Source organism: Delphinus delphis, chromosome 1, assembly GCF_949987515.2.
Source record: "Delphinus delphis chromosome 1, mDelDel1.2, whole genome shotgun sequence".
Taxonomy (NCBI): Eukaryota; Metazoa; Chordata; class Mammalia; order Artiodactyla; family Delphinidae; genus Delphinus; species Delphinus delphis.
Window position 1 is genome coordinate 100284597 of NC_082683.1, and position 6788 is coordinate 100291384.

The 6788-nt window shown below is 40.6% G+C and overlaps 1 pseudogene; it reads left to right on the forward strand.

Moving 5' to 3' along the window:
* On the forward strand, positions 1-1277 carry LOC132422125 (cytochrome c-like; annotated as a pseudogene).
* The last annotated feature ends 5511 nt before the right edge of the window (positions 1278-6788 follow it).

Consider the following 6788-nt stretch of genomic DNA (forward strand, 5'->3'; position numbering starts at 1 on the left):
GTACCTGGCGCATGGTAAACATGAAATGAATGTAAAAGTAGACAGACCTAAAGGTTCATGAAGGGAGCAGAACTGGAGGGAGAAACAAAGATACCTTAGAGAAAAATCTCAAGACGAGAAACCATTCTGTGGGCTGAACTGAGCAGCAAGTGTAAGGATCCAGCCATTCCCCTAACCTAGGCTATCTTTTACCCCTGACCGGCTTGCCCAAACATTATAAGAAAAACAGAGTTCTGAAATAAAGGAGAGCTATCAGTAGATGCCTAGAAGCTCTGCTGTGGAGAAAACTGCCCTGATATTGCTGGTAACCAGAAGTGAAAAGAACTTTACAATTGTCCAGAAAAGAGAAAGAGCACTGGGAATGACATAGCTAGGTGAGCAATGGTGAGAGCACAGCAGGTTGGCAACAGTGAGGCAGAGTAGCCCAAGAATAGGGTGAAGGTTTGCAATGGCTGGTTCTGCCACTCTTGGACAGAGCAACTACGGCCATCAGCGGGAATGGAAGAGGTCATGAGGACCAGCAGAGGAATGCTGAGCTGCGGTTAAGATCTGGGGCATTTCTGGAGAATTCCAGTGGTTAAGACTCCACGCTTTCACTGCCAAAGGCTCAGGTTCAGTCCCTGGTCAGAAAATTAAGATCCTACAAGCCACGTGGCACAGCCAAAAAAAAAAAAAAAAAAAAAGATTTGGGGAATTTCTGTTAATGTGCCATATTAGCAATCATGAGTGGGTAAGGCCAGGGGATATAAAGGGGACATCTTGTGATTTAAAGTTCACTTCTCTGAACACAGGTACATAAGCACATGTACCTTGGATTAGCATATCCTTGCACTTAGCAGGAAGTCCAACTTCAGAGCAAGGACCTTCCTAAAGCACATGTCAAAAAACCAAAATTAAAATGGGTGATGTTGAGAAGGGCAAGATTTTTGTCCAGAAATATGCCCAGTGCCACACCATGGAAAAGTAAGGCAAGCATAATAAATGGTCCTGGATGGAAGACAGGTCAGGCCCCTGGGATTCTCTTACACTGATGCCAACAAGAACAAGGGCATCACCTGGGGAGAAATGTATTTGGAGAATCCTAAGAAGTACATCCCTGGAAAAAAATGATCTGCGCTAGCATTAAGAAGAAGACAGAAAGGGCAGACTTGATAGCTTATCTCAAAGCTTCTAATGAGTAATAGTTGGCCCACTGCCTTATTTTCTTAGAAAACAGAAATGTCTCAACTTCTTTTATGTGTAACATATTTAAATTGATCTCATACCAGAATTCAGATCATGAGTGGCTGACAGAATTTTTTTTGGATAGTCCTGATTTAAATAAGATTGGCTGTGGTTAAATTAATATGATGAGCTTTTTGAATTTTGATAGGAATTCCAGTTCAGCAAGTACTGTCACTGTTTCCCTCTTCTAAAGATATAATCAGACTTGATTGGTAATATCGAACTTTTCACAAAGATGGTGAATGCCATCTCAAAACCTATAGGATATTGGTTTTAATTTAGATTTATAGAACTGATTATTTGAGTATAATATTTAAATACTGGGAAAATCGCTTTGTTGTCTCATACATTTGAGCAAGACTCACCTGCATTTCAGTTTGTGTTCATTAGGCTTTAAAGGGCTGAAGACAAGGTAGAAATATCCATTTTACCTTTTTGGTCTTAACTATGCCAATCCAAAATTCCCTGTATCCAAAATGTTGCCTTTTGGGAATTCCCTGGCAGTGCAGTGGTTAGGATTCCACACTCTCATTGCTGAGGGCCCAGGTTCAGTCCCTGGTCTGGGAACTAAGATTCCACAAGCCACGCAGTGTGTCCAAAAAGGAAAGAGAAAAATAAATAAAAATAAATAAGTAAAATGTTGCCTTTTACTTAACGAAAGGCATTTTAGTGTGGTTTATGTAAAATGTCAAAGAATATTTAACACTTCACACATTTTATAGATGATCTATAAGGTCAGAGGCTTTTAAAAGTCAGTGTGACAAGATATAATAGCAAGTTAAACTTTGCTTTTAAATCCTTTACTGAGTGAGACTGAGTTATAATTCAGGATTGTCTTTAAACAGCTATTCAAAATGACATGAAACTATAAAACTCCTGTATATATGTGATTGGTAATGGTGTCTTTGCAAACTCATTAGACAATTAAAGTAGGGGAGATACACCATCAGCACAAATTTGTAGATTTTGTGATCATAAGGCTTAAGATAATTAAAAACAAGATCTTAGAAAAAATAAAGTTCACTTCTCAGCATTTCATGATGTTGTGCAAAGCGCCCTTTGACTTCCAGGTGCCAAGTTGTCTGAGTTTGAGAATCACTAGTACCAAGAAAAGAGGGACAAATGGCAGAGTTCTGAGTCTAATTGCTAGCTCTTTGGCTTTTCTATGTTTCTAAGGCCTTCTGGGGGCACATTGTTAATCCCAGTAATAAACAGGACATTTGAACAGCAGTTTACAGTTTACAAAGTGATTTCACACACATTATCTCTAATTCTTGCAACCAGTAAGATACATTCCAATTTAGACAATAAACAGACTTCATAATGTGAGTGTACTGTAATATATTAGCTGTCTGTTCTTACACAATAAGGTTGTTTTCAACTTTTTGCTATTATAAACAATACTGTGATAAGCATTGTGATGAATAATACTTTGCATGTCTATAGTTATTTTTTATGACTATTCCTAAAGATAGAATTGCTGATTCAACAAGTATACCCATTGTAAAAATTTTTAATATATAAATTCAAAGGGTTCTTATTAGGTTATTAAATAACTAGATTATGTTTGATGTATTTTGCTACTATAAATAAATAAAGGTAAATTAACCTGCAATCTTTTTTTTCAAATTTGTTTCTCTGTCTAAAGTTCTCTGTTTCCTCACATCCCACTTATTCCTCAATCTACTCTGGCCTGACTTCCCATTTCCATCACTCTACTAAAACAGCTCTTGCTAAGGTCATCAAGGACCTCCATGTTTTTTAAATCCAGTAGACATATTTTATTCCTAACCTTACTTGTTTTCTCCATGGGATTTCACACCTTTGACAGTTCCCCCTTCTGGAATCACTTACTTCCATGGCTTTCATGACACCATACTCTGGTGGTTTTCTTCCTACTTCTTGGACTGCTGTTTTTCTTTTACATACTGTGTCAGGGTCCCCAAAAACAGACTAGAAGAACTCATAGGACTCAGAAAAGTTGGTATGCTCATGGTTATGGTGTATTACAGTGAAATGATACAGATTAAAATCAGCAAAGGTAAAAGGTCCATGGAGAAAATTCCAGAAGAAAACAGGCACAAGGTTCCAGGTGTCTCCTCCCAGTGGAGTTGCACAGGCACTAATTCTCCCAGCAATGATGTGTGACAACACCTTTGTGCAGTGTTGCCAAACGGAAGTTCACCCAAGCCTTGGTTTACAGGGTTTTTATTTTGGGGGAAGGTCTGTCACATAGGCATGGATCACCCACATAACTGACCTCAGCTGCTCAAATTCCAGCCCACAGAGGTCAAACTGATACATCATGGTCCAAGGCCTCAGGCATACTAAAACAGATGATCAGCATAAATCACATTGATAGCTTAAACTATTCAGTCAGAGTGATACAGTGTGGCCTCAGGCATACAAACCATTCTTACAGGCAGAGTATTCCAAGGGCTCAGAGGTTATCATCTCCCAGGAGTCAATCAAGAACAGTTCTAAAAACAAGCCTTTCTTTGGAATGTGCAGGGTTTGATCAATACAGGCCTACAAAGTTAGCACTTTGCTGTACTCAGACTTATTCAGTGTTGGGCTTTCTGAAATATCAGTTCTAGACCCCCTTCTCTTTTCAATCAATTTTCTTCCCCTAGGCAAACTTATCCATGCTTCAGCTTCATTTGCCATCCATATAATAACTGCCAAGTGTATGACTTTAGCCCAGGTCAGTTAATATCTCCACGTGAATGTCTCAAAGGCACTGCAAAGTCAGCACGTCCAAGACTCAGTAATCTTTTCCCCAAACCTCCTCATCTTCTTCCACATTCCCTATCTCAATAAATGGTGTTTTAAGCTAGAAAGAAAGATATTTAGAAGATACATTAACTGATTTTATTGACAGATTACATACAGGAGGGAGTCGTCCTTAAAACCTACAACTTCTCACCACTCATATCTAATCTTTTACCCAGTCCTATCAATTTGACTTTCTAAATATTTCTCCACATCCCTCCATTTCCACTGTCACCACCCTAAGTCAGCTTACCACCCTTAAGATATCACAAGCCTCATCTCCACATGTAGTGTGACTCCCCTATAATTCACTGTCTAAACTGGAGTTGAGTAATCTTTTCAAAGAAAACTGATCCCTGCTTCCCCAATCCTTATCTTCATGGCTTTCTCTTACTCTTAGGATGAAAAACAAAATCCCTAAGGGCCAATAAGGCCCCGTTTCATCTGGCCTAGACTACCTCTCTAGCCATATAATGTCCCACTTTTCCCTTGCTTTCTACATTCTGGCTACATTGGCCTTTCAATTTCTTCTCTGTGCCATGCTCCCTCTTGCCTCAGGGCCTTTGCACATTCTGCCCTCTAGGTGAAATGATTGCTTCTCCTACTGCCACCACCACCCACTTTGCAGAGTTAATGCCTACTCAAACTTGAGGTCTGAGCTCAAGCAGTACTTCCTCAGAAAGCTCCTGTCTAGATCAGTTTTCTTTGTTGGATATCCTCATTGATCCCTCTTTCTGGGACTTCCCTGGTGGCACAGTGGTTAAGAATCTGCCTGCCAATGCAGGGGACACGGGTTTGAGCCCTGGTCTGGGAAGATCCCACATGCTGCGGAGCAACTAAGCCCATGTGCCACAACTAGTGAGCCTGTGCTCTAGAGCCCGTGCTCTGCAACAAGAGAAGCCACCACAGTGAGAAGCCCATGCACCGCAACGAAGAGTAGCCCCTGCTCACCCCAACTAGAGAAGGCCTGTGAGCAGCAACGAAGACTCAAGGCAGCAAAAAATAAATAAAATAAAGTAAAACTAAAAAATGATTCCTTGGGCTTCCCTGGTGGTGCAGTGGTTGAGAATCCACCTGCCAGTGCAGGGGACATGGGTTCGAGCCCTGATCTGGGAAGATCCCACATGCCACGGAGCAACTAAGCCTGTGTGCCACAACTACTGAACCTGCACTCTAGAGCCCACGAGCCACAACTACTGAGCCCACGTGCCACAACTACTGAAGCCCGCGTGCCTAGAGCCCGTGCTCTGCAACGAGAAGCCACCACAACGAGAAGCCCGCGCACTGCAACGAAGAGTAGCCCCTGCTCGCCGCAACTAGAGAAAGCCCGTGCACAGCGACAAAGACCCAATGCAGCCAGAAACAATAAATAAATAATTTTTTTTAAATCAAAAAAAAAAAAAAGATCCCTCTTCATAGCTACTTGTAAGGACCAGTATAGCATAATGGTTAAGAGCAGGGGCCAGACAATTTGGGTTTCAATTCCAACTCTATCACTTATTGGCTGTATGACCTTGGACAAGTTACTTAACCTCTCTCTGACTCAGTTTCATTTCTGCAAGTGGGCATAATAGTGGTGGGCATAATAAAACTATATACATATTATAGTACGTATAATACATTATTTATGATTAAATTAATGCATGGAAAGAGTGGAATAGGGACCAACAAATATGAGTACATAATATTTCATTTTATCATTAAGGTCTCAATTTGCAATAATGCATTCATTGGTGTGATTATCTGATTGATATTTGTCTCATTAAGCTCCATGAAATCAGGGATGATATCTGTTTCTGCTTATCATTTTATTCATGGTACCTGGCACATGGGTGCTCATAAATATTCAATAAATTAATAAGTGATTTTTTTAATGAATTTATTTATTTTGGCTCTGCAGGCTTCTCTAGTTGCGACACACAGGCTTAGTTGCAGTATGTGGGATCTTAGTTCCCCAACCAGGGATCTGACCTAGGCCCCCTGCATTGGGAGTGTGGAGTCTTAACCACTGGACCACCAGGGAAGTCCCAATAAGTGATTTTTAGAAGCAGAATTATATTGGATCAAAAAAAATGTACATATTAAGTGTTTTCTGATCAGAGGAAGGTTTATCTTTGTTTATAAGAAGGAAGAGACTTGGCCATTTTTCTGCTTAAAGAAAAGAACTAATAATAATCCAGAATTTGAAAATAAGGAAATAAAGGAAACTTTTACCAAAGCAGACTCCCTAAGAATCTGGGAGAAAATAGTATATAGAAACATGATGGGTAAATTAGCCTTGGAATAAGAGAAAGAATATCACTGCCTGGAAATTATGGGAAAGAAGATAGAGTACTGTGGAGATGTAGGTAGTGTTGTGCCTTAGGGGATGTGGATAGAAGAGTAGGAAAAGCCTGTGTAGCCTCTGAGAAAGAAGCAAGGCTGTATGCTGAGAGAGGGGCATCAGTAAGGTTAGTTGGGCAGTTAGAATTTTTTTGGCTGCAAGTAACAAAAGATGGTGGAAAGAAGAGTTATTGTGAAGGCAATCAGCATTGTCTATTATAACTGATAAATATGAAAAACAGTCACTGAGCTCTTCTTCTTACCCGTTTCTTTTCCCTTCCCCAGCGATCCTGCCCAGAAGCCATTAAGTGGGATCAACAGTGCGGGTATTTGTGCCTGAGAGAGAGAGCAGCTGTGCTCAAGGGCAGAGTCAGAGACTAAGGAGGGTTTCCCTCTGGGGAGAGGGGTCAGCCTCTGCAGGATGAAGAGAGAGGCTTCTACATGGAAGGTTGGGCCATTAGGAGTTTGGT